Below are 16834 nucleotides of genomic sequence, written 5' to 3'. Positions count from 1 at the left end.
CGGGTCCAAATCAAACCTGACGTGTGGGGGCCACACGTCGGTGTCACAGGGCTGCTTAGCTCACTGACAGGTGGAACCAGGTCAATAGCCACGTCAGCTTGGTCAAAACTGACGTGTGGGCCCACGGTGGTTAGGTTAAGACTTAACAGAAAATGATGAGGATTAAATAAGGGCGTGGGGCCCATACGTCAGTGGCTCTAGGGAGGGTTAGCTGGCCGTGATTAGTGCTAATCACGCGGCCACGTCGGCTAGTGATGCCGGCGACCATGGCGACGGCGGGACCTCGCCGGAGTTGCTCGGGATGGCGCTACAGCCCGCGGCTGGTCGCGCTGAGGGCACCAAGAGGGAGCCCGTGCTCCCGCGCATCTAGTGGCGCACGCAGCTGGGCACAGGGAGGCCGGGGTTCGCCGGAAACGGGCTTCTGGCGGCAGCTGGAGTTCGGGCGTCGGGCATTTCGACGCTGCTGCTCACAAACGAGGGAGCTGAGGTGCTGGAGGGGCTCTACGGGTCGCGGCAAGCACAACGGGTGCACGCCCGTGACCAAATGGTCACCGGGGTTTCGCCGGCGACGAGCCCGTGCGGCGGAGTGTCTCGGCTCCGGTAGAGGGGGCGGCTAGAGCTCGAAATCGGACATGGGGTTAGGGGGAAACGAAGCAGGGGCTCACGGGGATCATGCAGGGAGGGTCAGCGAGCTCGGGGAAGTACGAACGGCGGCGAATCGACGGCGACCATCGGCGGCGGTCGAGGACGAAGACGATGGCGTGGAGGCGATGCAGGGCTTCCCGAGGGGCTTGGCTCGGTGGGGAGGAAGAGGGGATCAAGGCGGAGCTCCCTGGGGCGTCGGTGAGGCGTGGGGGTGGCGGTGGCCGCGAGGGAGCTCGTCGGTGGCGGCGGCTCCGTTCGGTCCGGGCGGGAGAGAGGGAGCAGAGGAGGGAGGGTCGAGGGGGAGAGAGTGAGCGAAACGGTCAGCGGGATCGGGACGGCCTGCGGGAGTCGTCCACGCGTCCAGGGGCTCGTCGGCAAGCAGGAGGTGGCCGCGCGGCCGTGCGCGTGCGAGCACGCAGCTGCTTCGGGGCGAGGGGAGGAAGACGACGGAGGGCTGCAGTGGTGGGCTGGGCCGGCTTCTGCAGCAGGCCGCACAGGTAGGCGCCAGGTAAGTACTCTCTCTCTATCTCTGTTTCCTCTTTTCTATTTTCTGCAATTTGTTTTTGATTTGATTTAAAATATCAAATCATTTAATAAAATCCTAGAAACAATTATGGGTGCTTTCTGAATTATTTCAGTGACCCTTAACAATTTCCAACATTTATTTGAACATTTAAATTATTTATAGTATTTAAATGCCCAAAGTCAAATGCAATATGGTTTACTCAAAAATCCAAAAATGTCTTGGAAAAATATCCATCATCTCTGGAAATGGTTTTCACCCTTTTCCATTAATCATGAACATTTTTGCAAACCAATTTGGGTTCTTTGAAAAATATTTTGAAGTTGAACCTATTTGCATTGCTTTGGTGCTAGGGCTTGGTCCTCCCCATTTCAAATTTCATGAACTTCAAACATGATGCATGAATGCCTTGATGCAACTAATGACAGACAAATTCTAGGGTTGTGACAACTCACCCCCACTAAACAAGAATCTCGACCTGAGATTCAAGCGTAGGGTAGGATGAAGGGGGAACGCAAATTAACATAATCTTCACGATCCAGGTTGCACATCACAAGAGTGTTGATTTGATCCTCATCTTTGTCTCGACGTCTTGCTTTGAGAACTCCAGCCAACATGACAACGAGAAGAAAGGAAAACTCTAGAACAATCGATCTTCGAGAAGACCGAACAACTCAGGATCAACTCATGGGATGAGACATAGCAGCATCTCTCGAGCTGAGACACGAGATACACATCAAGAGGGGTGGAAAGAAACGGATGACGAAGGTTCACTAGGTGGACAATAATTCCACGCTTAAGAAGGTGGTGATCGGTTGTCAACGTAGCGAGGAGTTGAGTTGCCATGATACCACAACAATGCACCTTAGGGAAGGTGACTCGTAGAAATATCCCCTTAAGTGGCAAAAAGAATTACCTTTGATTTAAAGATCATTGAAACTCTTTATACCATCTTAAGGCAAATCATAATCGATCATTTAGAGGGGTTCGGTAGAAAGGCATACCCGGACTTGGATGATGTGGATTACCTTGTTGAAGACAACATAATGGATGAATTTGCTTATCGCCGGAAATGGAAGAGACCCATGGTAGAATGGCACATTAGCGGTGCAAGCTGGGAACAAAATGCAATGCTGGGAATGATTCTGGAAACTGGGGAAGAACCCACAATAGAGAGTGAATTCACTGTTTGAAAAGGTCATAGCATTGCCGAGGAAACTGAGAGCAATCCAATTAGTACCGATGATAACACCTAGCGCTTGGGCGTGCTCTCAAGAACTTGAGCATTTCCATAATTATCAAGGTTTTACCAATATCCGTGTCAAGGATTCTGGCAACACAACTTACTACCATGATGAATGATGAAGGATGATGCAGATGCAAAGGAAGATAACACTTTCTCAGATTTCACCTTAGCGAGGCCAAGGAAACAAAATCTGGATGATCGACCGAGAGACATTTAGCACTCCGCTTCTAATGTTCTCCTTGATGTGCTAGTGTAACCCATTCATAGATATGGTTTGATATCTAGAACATCAACTAAAAGGTCGGACTTTGGGAACACAAAAATCATAAGGCACAACTAGGGAGTAAATCCTACGAAGTCCTTATGGGAAGGTGGCCAACTTCTTCAATCAAGATACTGCAATAATATGTCTTTCGGCTGGGTGGTGCTGGCCACGACATCCACTTTACCAGTTATCGAGGGACCAATATTATAGTTCTTGGGGAAATGTTCCAACCATCAAGTCTGCCTGAAATTCAGATCTGGTTGGTGTCAGGATATTCCAGACTCATCGAGTCTAGGAAGAAAAACGAAAGTTTGCAACACAAATCGACGAGATGACGTTGCGAAATTCTCGGGGAATGAACTACGATAGTAAGCTCCAAAACATGAGCTGGTTCTGCTACAAACATGTGAACACGATGTCCTAGACAAGCATGACCACGTGGTAGCCTTACAATAAAACACTACCGAGTTCTGGTTGGGAACCATCACCGTGGATAACGAAGTCCTTGCATAAGTCATATGATTAGCTCTTATGAAGGAACTTCTTCTCCTTGAACAAATCAATCAGTGGCTTGGTGTGCTCGGGACACATATGGAATGAAGGTTGCAAGTCTCCAGACCACAGAATACTTCGCACGTGTGCATGACTGATTTGGGATGATTCCAGAGGAAACAAAAACAATCTTTCTCAAATTCATGGCGGCAACTTTCACCAAATGCACGTGTATAAGAGGAAGTCACTCCTTTCATCAAACAAGTACTTCATGAGCTAGCATGAAGAAAATGCTTCCAAAAGTTTCCAACACTAGCTTAATGTTCAGCAGAATTATGGAGAAGACAAAATGATGTTGATGGGCTCAACAACAGATCATCGAGATTTCCATGAAGATGGAATTCCACGACTAGGTGAACATGGTGATAGCATTGGTCAGACCAAAGATGTAATGGTGTATGCTCGAGGAGTCAACCACGAGTAAAACAACATTATGAACATCGTTGGTTCTGATTTGATTTGAGAATAGCCCACACTCAAATCAAAGGATTGATAAGACAATAGGTCCAGCAACTGATCACAGGGACCAATCGATGAAGATATCATCTTTCTTCAACACACACTACACAAGAATATCCCTTTGGAACGAACTAAGTCCGGCAAGCTTTTATCTTCCAACTCTCCAAGTTGTTGTCTAGCTTAACCAACTAGCTCAGGGATATCTAACACCGATCTTGGAGAGAGAGTGGTTTACAAGAAACCAACTTGATCACGAGCTCAACATAGCGGTCAGGTAACAACCTGGTGATACCTCCGAGAAGATCTTCGAGAAATCACGAACCACCGATATGTTACTAAGCTCGAGAACAATCTCGCTTTTGAGGGCAAGACGATATGATCAAATGAGTGAGGACTTGACAAAATCCTAACTCATCGATTGCAAAATGCACCAGGAGTAAGGACTAGGTAGCACGATCAATCTTAGAATGATGACTCAATAATCAGCACGCTAAGAATGAGGTTGTTGTCCATTTAACTACCAAGCAACGGAGTTGCTAGCAGTATTGATTTCACACACCACGATTCACTTGTCGGCATTCCGGTTACAATAACACAGGAACCGAGGAATGAACAATGATGGCAAGAAGTATCACTGTACCAAGAGTTCATAGGATGGTGTGCCATTCCTATAACAATCCCTATATAAAGATGGTAATACTCCAAGGTAGAGCAGAGCAAAAGCTGGATTAGCAATTTGATCTGTGGAGCACAACTTCTTTGACCCAATCTTGGATATGGAAGAGGTACTGGAGTTTGTTTCTCCTAATCATTCCGGAATAGAATGGCTTGACAGACCACAAGAGTAATAGGCATCGATGAACGCATGCACACATAATCTTGACTATCAATTGATAGACGAGGGTCATAATGCAACTAAAGAGAACAACTCAAAGGAACATATAAATTTTCTGAGTTGTGGATGCATAGATTAGTTTGTCGAACCAGGTTCAACATAATTCTTCTGGATAACCCATGTAGAAAGGTTGAGCTGGCAGGGTCACAATATAGCATGGAGAACTCATCGAGAGCACTCTTGTTGTCATCTTTTGGTTCAGAAGAACTCCTGCCAAGAATGGTTCATGGTAATTGGAAGAAAGATGTACCACGAACCTCGAGGACTAACGCAAAGGTTACTAATATCCTAAAGGAACTAGCAAACACTATCAACATGAAGTAAGTAGAGTGAATCTCAGGTTCAAAACCCAGGAGTAGAATACCTACTACTAAGTAGCATCACGGAATGCTTTCGAGAATAAAGGCCAGAATCTTCACACTGGGAACACAAAACATGGCTAAACTACTAGATAATCCCCTGAGACACCTAGGGTCATAGTAATAACTCCAACATAAAGGTCGAGGCAGTAGAGTACCTCAACTCAACAATTTGTGTGATTAACCTGGCCTAAAAAGACATTGAAACCAGAGGAAAAGGATTTGCAAATGCATCAGACTATTTAGAAACCTGGGATGACTCGAACAGCATAACGGCTGTAATTGCTCAGAAAAGATTTGAGACATTCACAAAAATGGTGGCATAACCACTCAGAAGCACAATATCAAAGTTTCGAGATCAACAATTAACATACGGAAGTAATAGGAACTGAAACGAGGCTTAAGTCCAACAATCTATGAGTCTATGGATTAGTAACACGTGATCCTAATAGAAAGAAGAGATAGCCTAGTTCTTAATCCCCGTAGGAAAGATAAGATGATGACTCAGATCAGAAGGCATAAGGTATGAGGAGTAAAAGAGCCTTACGTTCCATCCCACAATCAATTCCCTTATATAACTAAAGAATTTCTAGACTCAACTTCGACAAGTTTGGCTTGGTAATCCTACAAGTAGTCAAGCTCTGATAACAACGCTGTCAGGACCCCGATCCTAAGTCACACCGATCTAGCATGTAACACATCATATCACTTTGCGGCCTCACGCACGGTATTCCCATGGGTGCCACCTTACATGGCCCGGGACCGTTTGCGCCTTTTGGCTCACGTATATGATAGTGTCGCTAGCATCCATATGACAAAGAACCCGGGCTGACATGGCTAGTCGTGAACCCAAAGTGGCACTAACTTACAGGGACAGGCATCCATGACCCAGCATCGAACGTGTCGGTCATCAGCGAGTGAATCCAGGCTGTAGCACTGGGCTAGCAGGACTCCGGTGAACCGGGCTGTAGCGGGCTAGCAGGACTCCGGTATTCATCGCGTGACATTTCCCCGAAGGGACAGACACAGGAACGAAGAAGGACACATGCCGTCCAGCCTAAGTGTTCCGGAGCAGTAGCAAGCTACCATGGCTCAGTGGAAACACTAGGAGACATTTCCCGGTAAGAGAGGCTACTAAGGATAAACAACTAGATAGTCAGATCCCACACATACCAAGCATTGCAATAACATACACACAATATGCTCGATATGTGCAAATACAACATGGTATCACAAAATGACTCTACAACTCAAGTATTTTATTAGGCTCCGAGGAGCGAGATATTACAAACATGGGTCTCATGACTCAACAATCAGAGCATACAAGTCAAAGCACAAGCGGAAGCTTAACATGTCTGAGTACAGACAACTATAAATGAAAAAGGCTGAGAAGCCTGACTATCTACCAGATCCTGCCGAGGGCACAAGATCGTAGCTGAGGTAACAATCTAAACGTCGAAGTCCACGTGGAACTACTAGTGAGACTGAAGTCTCTCTGCAAAAACATAAATTAAGCAACGTGAGTACAAATGTACCCAGCAAGACTTACATCAGATCTATCTACATATGCATCATTATCAACAAAGGGGGTGGTGGAGTTTAACTGCAGCAAGCCAGCTTTGACTCGGTGGCTAACCTGAACTACGACTGCAAGTAACTCTTTTGAGGTGGCGCACACGAGTCCACATATTCACCATATCAATACACCACTATGGATCCGCTCCCGTCTCCCTACGAGAACGCCATCCATAGCACTCACGCTTATCTTGCGTATTTTAGAGTATCCACTTTCACTTGTCTATGAACTATGCAAGGGGTCCAGGTTTCCATATCCGAGGAATCCGGCTATTCGAATAGATAATGATAACCCTGCAGGGGTGTACTTCTTCACACACGCTTTCGCCACTTATCGCCCTGTACACGTCATGTACCTCGGCAACCTTCAAGCGGAAGCCGGGCGAGGGAGTTGGCCACGACCTGACTAACCGAACAAGTCTCTAGTCCAGGTTTATCGCCTATTCGGGTTCCATCCGCAAGGAGATCCGGCCGGGGTGTCGCTCACGGCCCCAAACGATGTGAGCAGGGTTCCCAAGCCCACCATCCGGGTGCCACTTGGTACACCGTGCCACTGTGCCTAGTCTGTCCCAAGCCCACCTGTACCGGGTGCCACTTGGTAGACTACTAACACTACCTACAAACACCAGAAACTAGTTGCAACTCCTGGACAGAGATCATGTTGATTAATAAGTCGAGAGGGGTCGAGGTACCGGAACCCAATGTGTGGTAGTAGCTGGTCATGGATCACAAACACAGAACTCAGTTCCTGAAGACGGCTGCAATGAGACAACCCACCATGTACTCCTACATGGCCTCTCACCGCTACCTTTACCAAATCGTGTTCACACACTTAGCTCACACACAGTAGGACATGTTCACACGCCTCTGATTCATCCCCGATGAATCAGACCTGACTCAACTCTAAGAAGTAGAAGGCATGACAAACAAACATGAATGAGTAGGCACAACAGGGCTCAAACAACTCCTACTCATGTTAGTGGGTTTCATCTATTTACTGTGGCAATGACAGGTCATGCAAAGGATAAAGGGGTTCAGCTACCGCAACAAGTAACAGATGAATCGTTGTTGTCCTAATGCAGTAAAAGAGAGCAGGAGCGAGAGAGTGGTATTTTATCGGAATGAACAAGGGGTTTTTGCTTGCCTGGCACTTCTGAAGATAATATAGCTCTTCGTCGGTGTCATCGATCACATCGCCGGTACACGTCTATCGAGAGGGGACAATTACCGGCAAACAAGGAAAAACATAATCAATGCAATGCGACAATATGATGCATGCTATGACATGGCAATATAAATGTGTTTTGGGCTAATGCACTTAGCTATGATTTAAATGAAGTTGGTTTGAATACATGATTCAAATTCCAACTCCATATATGATTATTTAAATGCCCTTTATTTGTTTTGTCCAAAACAGAGGACAACCATTGTTCAAACATGCATGAAAATGGTACAGATGGATTCCTTGAATTTTCTGATAATTTTTCATATATAAATTATTTAATTTGGAGTTACGGTTGATTTTATATGATTTTTCGAAGTTTTGGATATTTTCTGAAATAAATAAATCATTTCTGATTTATTTAAAAACTCCAGAAAACATTTACTGCGTCAGTATGACATCACCATGACGTTATCAGGTCAACAGGGCGGGTCCAAGTCAAACCTGACGTGTGGGGGCCACACGTCGGTGTCACAGGGCTGCTTAGCTCACTGACAGGTGGAACCAGGTCAACAGCCACGTCAGCTTGGTCAAAACTAACGTGTGGGCCCACGGTGGTTAGGTTAAGACTTAACAGAAAATGATGAGGATTAAATAAGGGCGTGGGGCCCATACGTCAGTGGCTCTAGGGAGGGTTAGCTGGCCGTGATTAGTGCTAATCACGCGGCCACGTCGGCTAGTGACGCCGGCGACCATGGCGACGGCGGGACCTCGCCGGAGTTGCTCGGGATGGCGCTACAGCCCGCGACTGGTCGCGCTGAGGGCACCAAGAGGGAGCCCGTGCTCCCGCGCATCTAGTGGCGCACGCAGCTGGGCACAGGGAGGCCGGGGTTCGCGGGAAACGGGCTTCTGGCGGCAGCTGGAGTTCGGGCGTCGGGCATTTCGACGCTGCTGCTCACAAACGAGGGAGCTGAGGTGCTGGAGGGGCTCTACGGGTCGCGGCAAGCACAACGGGTGCACGCCCGTGACCAAATGGTCACCGGGGTTTCGCCGGCAACGAGCCCGTGCGGCGGAGTGTCTCGGCTCCGGTAGAGGGGGCGGCTAGAGCTCGAAATCGGACATGGGGTTAGGGGGAAACGAAGCAGGGGCTCACGGGGATCATGTAGGGAGGGTCAGCGAGCTCGGGGAAGTACGAATGGCGGCGAATCAACGGCGACCATCGGCGGCGGTCGAGCACGAAGACGATGGCGTGGAGGCGATGCAGGGCTTCCCGAGGGGCTTGGCTCGGTGGGGAGGAAGAGGGGATCGAGGCGGAGCTTCATGGGGCGTCGGTGAGGCGTGGGGGTGGCGGTGGCCGCGAGGGAGCTCGTCGGTGGCGGCGGCTCTGTTCGGTCCGGGCGGGAGAGAGGGAGCAGAGGAGGGAGGGTCGAGGGGGAGAGGGTGAGCGAAACGGTCAGCGGGATCGGGACGGCCTGCGGGAGTCGTCCACGCGTCCAGGGGCTCGTCGGCAAGCAGGAGCTGGCCGCGCGGCCATGCGCGTGCGAGCACGCAGCTGCTTCGGGGCGAGGGGAGGAAGACGACGGAGGGCTGCAGTGGTGGGCTGGGCCGGCTTCTGCAGCAGGCCGCACAGGTAGGCGCCAGGTAAGTACTCTCTCTCTCTCTCTCTGTTTCCTCTTTTCTATTTTCTGCAATTTGTTTTTGATTTGATTTAAAATATCAAATCATTTAATAAAATCCTAGAAACAATTATGGGTGCTTTCTGAATTATTTTAGTGACCCTTAACAATTTCCAACATTTATTTGAACATTTAAATTATTTATAGTATTTAAATGCCCAAAGTCAAATACAATATGGTTTACTCAAAAATCCAAAAATGTCTTGGAAAAATATCCATCATCTCTGGAAATGGTTTTCACCCTTTTCCATTAATCATGAACATTTTTGCAAACCAATTTGGGTTCTTTGAAAAATATTTTGAAGTTGAACCTATTTGCATTGCTTTGGTGCTAGGGCTTGGTCCTCCCCATTTCAAATTTCATGAACTTCAAACATGATGCATGAATGCCTTGATGCAACTAATGACAGACAAATTCTAGGGCTGTGACATTGCCGCTCCCTTGTTATGAGTAGTTCTCGACCTAGAGCTCTGCGCAACGGACATGGCAAGGACAGACGAAGAAGAAGCACATATGAGGAAGAAAGGTAGAGTAATTTTCGGTTAGGAAGTTCCCCTTTAATAACCTAAGTACTAGCACTAGTACTAATACCTGCATAGTGGGAACACGTTCAGGTTTGGTACGTACTAGTAGGTGTGAGCAGGCTTGCACTTAATTGTAGCACTAGTACTTCCGAATGTGATGCGAAGAAGGTAAAGATAAATTGATGGGTTTTGGTTTCGAGGCCCGAAATGGCTCCCAATGAGTTTGGTGGAACATAAATTTCAAGTAGACTACACTGCTCAGATGCGTAAATATTATGTTACTGTCAAAAATTGGCACAAAATACGAAGGGGACCAATGGAAGTACTACTAGCAACCCATGACTTAACTACTCGCATGCGCGCAGTGGAGTAGTAATGTCTTTTTTCCGCCCTCACGTCCACTCAATTTGCATGCGCTGTATTAATTGACCATCAATGAAGTGAAGGACTTTACACGCGTCAAATTATCACATGGGTTGGATCTTGGTACAAAATTGCGTCCGCCCGTGTACCCGCATGTGTGTGCGAGGGAATGAGTGCGTGCATGGCGTGCGGGAACATCTTTGCTTCGTGCATGTACTGCCAGTGTGGCTCAGGGAGGACGAGTACAGTCTTCTGGAACCAGCAGCACGTCACTATGATCAATCCACACAAGGATGTCGCGACAACGCCTCCACATGTGCCACATGGCTTCATGAACTGTAAGAGAGACACTGTGTAGCTTGCCATTGTGTTTTGCACATACTCGAAGTACTAGTAAGGTACACATGCATTGCATGCGTCAGATTTTGCAACCAAATTATGAATAAATACCACACTATAGCATGTAAGCTCTGAGTCATATATGCCTCATGTAGACCTTCGTTTAATTCTTATAGTTCATCTCATTCAAAATCAATTAGTTTTTATAAAAAACCTAGGGACTCTTTGATTCGTAGGATTTCCAAAACACGGGAATAGGAAGAACATGGGATTAGAGTCAAATGTCGTCATGAATCCTACAGGATTTACGAGTGTTTGATTGTGCATAGAAAAACGCAGAATTCTCTCAAAGAGGTTTGAGTGGATGGAATGTTTCCTATGAAATCTAGTGCAAATGAATCATATGGAAAAATTCCTATGGTTTACAATCCTACGAATCAAACAACCAAGATAGGAAAAATTCCTAAGGATTAGAATCCTCCAAAATTCCTTTGAGAATCCTTTGAACCAAAGAAGCCCTTAATCTATTTTATGATTCATGGAATTGTGTGTTGTAAAGCATAAAGTAAGAACAAATAATGGCAATTCAACTAGAAAAAAAGATTGGGCAGTTATGATATGGAAGATTCTAGAACAAAGGAGAACCACTGTTGTTTTGATATTTGTGCATTATGCTTAAGTTCAACCATGGAGTCTGCTAGATTGTACATGTGGAAAAATCCGATGGGGGCTAGAAGATGGTGCGATCGGCCGAGTGGAGGGAGACTATGAAGGAGTGCACAACTGCAAGATCGATATTTAGAGAGAGGGGTGAGAACGTGCGCTGTTGCGTGCAGTGGCGGAGCCATGAAAAATTTCCTATGAGCTAGAGGGCCAAGCATTGCTAATCCTTTACGAGGAGGGCCAATTCATCAACTTAAACCATTTTTACCAGCAATTGTCTAATGATCACATGCATATTAGCCTCGATATATAGTGATGTTAGGGGGGTAGGGCCCTTGCTGCCCCTGTTTTCGCCATTGTGCGCGCGTCTGAGAGATGAAGCGGAAGGCATGGATGATGAGAGGGGGGTGTTGGCTATATAATTAATGTGGGTGTATTAGCTATATATGTAATCCTATATAGAGAGGTATAGATTGATCGATGTGGATGTGGGAAAGAGGGTGAAACCTCACTAGATATATAGATTGTCGGGGGTTGGGTGCGACATATGCCAATGGATGGCTTATCATGGTGGGAGCGAGTAGAACGTCGCCGGTGCCCGGAAGCAGGATGAGGCGTAGACACGAACGCCTGCGTACTTTACCCAAGTTCGGGGCTCTCCTAGGAGATAACACCCCTAGTCCTGCTCTGCGGGGTTTCCGCATGATCACTAAGGCAAAGTGAGTACAAGGGTGCTCCTTGAGCTGTACGCTGGAGGTAGGAGAAAGCAGGGCTAGCTCTCCCCTCCCTCTATGATCTGGTCTAGTACTAAGGGGTGGAACCCTTTGCATGGGTGCCCTGGGGGTTTATATAGGCCTACCCCTAGGGGTACAATGGTAAACTGACTGGGCGCAGGGCCCAGTCGTCAGTCTCTTCGCCTGCCGGCCTTTCTGCCGACTGGTGGGGCCTGCCGACTGGCGGGCCCCGCCGACTAGTCCGGTACGGAGCCGACAGGCCATACCCGCCGCTTGCGGGTCTTGCCGGCTGCTGATTACTGTAGCCGTGCTTCTAATGACACGGGCTTGGTCATGGGGTCGTGGCTACAGCCCACCGCCTGATGGGTGATCCCTGTAGCCACTCCATATCTTGTCTGGTTAATGGCGCAGGGGACCCGTGGGAGGGGCAGGCCGACTCCCAGGGGCTGGCTCCCTACGGGTCTGACGGGTGGCGCTCTTGCCATCTTCTGGACTCTCGCTGGCCGGTGGGGCCCGTCATCCGTGGACCGTACTGACAGGCCATCATGGGTGCAGGACTCCGCCCACTATTGCTGATCACATGGATGGCATGGCAACAGTGCCGTGCCAAACAGAGATCTCCATTGGTACAGCGCATTGTGTCCTAGCCATCCCCCGGAAAAGGGGAGGGAGTGGGCGTTACTGTTGCCACTCCCCGTCCCATCCCCCTGATGAGGGCATGGGCTTCGTTGGTGCCGTGGGCCGACTCCCCTTGGCCGGCTTCTCTGGAAGCCGCCAGGCGGGAGTCGGCCGGTCTTGACCTCGCCTCTAGGACTCAGCCGCATGCGGGTAGTCGACTGTTCCTTCAGCCAGCCTCAAGAAGGCGGCTCTTCATCTGGAGTCTTGAGGGGCGCAGTCAGCCCCGATGTCTTGAAAGGTTATGGGCCTCTGGTTAGCCTACCCGTGGCCCATTACTCCGACAATAGTCCCCGAACCTGATGAGGCATTGCGGATGATCAACCAAAGAGCCTCAGCAGTTTCTTTCTCCGAGTGCTTGAGGTGAAAACCTCATTCGACTTCTACCGGGCCGACTGGTAGGAGTCGGACTCGCCCAATTTGACTTGTCCAAAACTTTCGAATGCCCCAGTGGAATCCCAGTGGCGTACCTGCTAAGCTTCCAGGCCGCCGCTCGTTTCGGGCCCGTCACGTGGCAACAAGCAGCCAGGCCAGTCTGCCCACCCTCATGCGCGACGGGACATGCCTACAGGCGGGCCCCGCCACTACCATGCCTTGGCGCACGAGCGGATCCGCTGTGGCCGGGTTGGTCGGTTGAGGTTCCCGTGGAGTTACTGTGCGCTGTAACTTTGCACGATAAACATGGGGGTGTGGGCTAGTGGGCGTGGTAGATCCCACAACCGCCCCCTCGGCTTCGCAGCCCAGGAGTCTATAAGTAGGGGGAGGAGGGGGAGCGGCAGAGCACGCGTGCCCCGCCTCCTCATACTTCTTCGTCTTTTCCCTCTCGCCATTGCGCCTCAAGCTACGTCGAGCACAGCGGTGGTCCACTCACAATGAGCTCTTCCTCCGCCGCCACGCCCCCTACGGCGCACTCCGGCACCTGGGACGGTTCGGAGGTCCACGGCGATCACGTCGATTTCCTCCGCAAGACGCGTCGGCTTCCCGGCGAGGACCTTGTGCGGGCCCGTCTCGCACGGAGGGGGGAAATCTTGCCGGCTCCGCAGCAGGACGAGCGGGTCGTCTTCCGCTCACACTGCCTATGCGGCCTTTGCCTACCGGCGAGCAGCTTCTTCCGCTCTATTCTTGAATTCTACGGTTTCCAGCCGCACCACCTCACCCCCAACATGGTGGTGCTGCTGTCCGCCTTTGTCGCCTTATGCGAAGGCTTCCTCGGCGTTCTCCCCACCATCGAGCTCTGGGGGGAGTTCTTCTACTCCAAGCTCGGCACCCAAGCCGCGGGCATACCGGCTCAGTGCGGCATGTTCATCGCCGTGTGGAGGTCGGGGGCCGACAACCCGTTTCCCTCCATCAAGCTGATAAAGTCGGTGAAGATGTGGCAGCGGTCGTACTTCTACGTTAAGAACGTCTCCGCAGAGGGCGACTGGGTTAATATACCGGCCTACATAGCCGGCCCGCCGGCTGGGAGGCAGCCCAACTGGTCGTATCGGGCCAGGACGCTGACGCCCGCAGGAGCCTGCGCCATCGCGTGACTCCAAGTGCTGACGTAGTCGGAGGGCCTGACCGGGCCAGATTTGCTGGCCGCCTTCGGGGCGCGCCGAGTGCTCCCACTCCAAGGTCGCCCCCACATGATTTGCCAGATGAGCGGGCATCGGGATCCGAGTCGGATGTGCACCAAGGAAATGCCTCACGAGGAGGTAGCCTATATGCTGAATTATCTTGCGAACTGCGACCTCAAAGAAGAGTGGCAGTTCGGCAAGGAGCCGTATTCACGTGCCGCTCCTCCACCTCTGGTGAGTCATTTCTTTTTCTCTTTTTCTTTGACTCTCCTAACTTCTTCGTTGCCGAGTCCGTCTTGTCCGATCTGACCAGTCGGCTTTGGTCAGAACCCCCTCCTCCAGCCAGCAGCCGGCACCATGGGGCCGAACCGCGAATTCCTCCCCGACCGGGCGGAGAGCGAAGTTGACGACCCTGACTTGGGGGCGGCGGCCCTGGAGTACGACACCGAGGGAGGAGATGGCGCAGTGGGTGGCCCGAGACTTGGGTCCAGTCTCGAGGACTGGCCTTACGATGACGAGAAGGTCGCCCCGCGCCACCAGCCAGGAGCCGGCCAGCCGGGCGCGAGCTCGTCTGCCACGCTGGACGCCCAAGGTGGCGCTAAGAATCATAGGGCCGGGCCGAGCCTGTTCGGCAGCTGGCCGAAGAAGGCCAAGGGCTCGGCCACGGCGACCAAGCGGGACGAAGAGGCTGCAAAGGACAACCGCTTCCGCAAGGAGGTGAAGACGCCGCAGCTGGTTTCTGCGTAAATGCTACATTTCTTTGCGTCTTCGCTTTTTCTTCGTTGACTCCGTCTGAAATTCCTTTTCACATTCTTGACTTTAGGGCCCCGCTCTCTCTTGAGAAGTCGGCCTCCGGCTCCGTCATGAAGTCGGCGGAGACCTCCTCCACCACCCGGCGGATTGATCCGGCCGCCGACCTCCGGGAGGCGACGGAGCGGAACGCGTGGGAGGCACGCGAGGAGCGGGAAGCCGCTCGCCTGAAGAAGGCAGAAGCTGACAAGGCGGAGGTCGCCGCCCTGAAGAAGCTGGCGGAAGTCGAGGCCGCCGACGCGGAGAAGAAGCATGTTGAAGAAGCCGCACACCGCCAGTCGGTGGTGTTCGTCGTCCCTCTGGACTCTGCGCCGCCACCATCGGAGTTCACGGCGCAGACTGGGGAAGTCAGCGACAAGAACCCGATCATGGAGAGGGACGGTGACGACATCGCCACGCCGGACGTAATCGTGCTGCCACCGCCGCCGTCCGGGAGCGCGCCAGGAGGGCAGCCGGCGGACCCGCTGGTGCCTCCAATTGAAAACATGGTGGTGACGGGCCTGGTGATGAATCTATGTACCTAGGGTAGGGGCATGGATCTGTCCAACATACCCTCCCCAAGGACATCTCTACGAAGAACTAGAAGTAGTCGAAGAAAAACCATCATCCACTCGACCATGAAGATGTGTTCACTCGACCACCTTGAAGACACTCGACCATGCCAACAACCACTCGACCACCAGAAGATGTGAAGCCTTTCACTCTGCAACGGTCGGGGTTTAAGTCCTAGCTTTATGGATATTTATAGCACTTTACTTCGGACGTTACCAGATACGCTCCTCCTTTATGAACATTGAATCCTGTGTAACGGAGGGGAGCTGGGGTCCTGGCGCACTCTATATAAGCCACCCCCCTCCTCTAGGACAGCGGTTCGCACCTTCTGTAATTCACACGCATATATCCATTCGACCGCCTCTGGGCTCCGAGACGTAGGGCTGTTACTTCCTCCGAGAAGGGCCTGAACTCGTAAAACTCGCGTGTACAACTCCTCCATAGCTAGGATCTTGCCTCTACATTCCTACCCCCCTATTCTACTGTCAGTCTTAGAACCACGACAGTTGGCGCCCACCTTGGGGCAGGTGTCTTAGCAACTTGTTGGAGAAGTTGCAATTTTTCCGATCCCCTTCATCATGGTTTCAGGCGGAGGTTTGGCTGAGGGCCGCGAGATCCGTCTCGGCGCACTCGTGTTTGTCGCCGATGACTCCGCTTGGCTTCAGGAGGCTCCACTCGACGTCGACGCATTCCCCGCCCATGGGGCGTCGCACTTTCGCGTGTGCGTCCGCGGCATCCTGCTGCGGTAGCCGTCGACCCAGTATCAGTCGGCTTCAGCAACTTTCACCCTCCCTGTGGCCCGCCGAAGCAAACGTTCCGGTCGATCGAGGCTTCAGCGATGGGTGAGGCATGCGGCAGCTCGCCAGTCTGCCACCCCTCAAGTCACGGCAATCGAGCCCGACGAAGCTCTCTATGACCTGTTTGATCTGTCGACTAGCTCCGTAGAGATGGAATCCGAGTGCGACAGCAGTGACCCAGCGGCAAAAGTTTTGATGGTCAATGGACCACGTAGTCCTCCTGGCTTCACCCGTGAAGACGGAGGCGACGGTAACAGCGATCTGTCACGCGTTCATGAAGAGTACTGCCCCAAACCCCTCTCTTCACAGCAGAGGGAGGAACTTCGCCGCCGGAACATGGATGCACTACATACTCCTGTAGTTGGAGAAACCCCTGAGGCCCAGGCCTTGGGGCAGGCGTGCTTGGCCAACTTGGTTGAGCATACTCGACTGGAGAACCTCCAGCGCGCACTCGACAATCGCG

The sequence above is a fragment of the Triticum aestivum genome, chromosome 2A (genome assembly GCF_018294505.1).
Source record: "Triticum aestivum cultivar Chinese Spring chromosome 2A, IWGSC CS RefSeq v2.1, whole genome shotgun sequence".
Classification (NCBI taxonomy): domain Eukaryota; kingdom Viridiplantae; phylum Streptophyta; class Magnoliopsida; order Poales; family Poaceae; genus Triticum; species Triticum aestivum.
Note: the sequence above shows the minus strand (reverse complement) of the source record.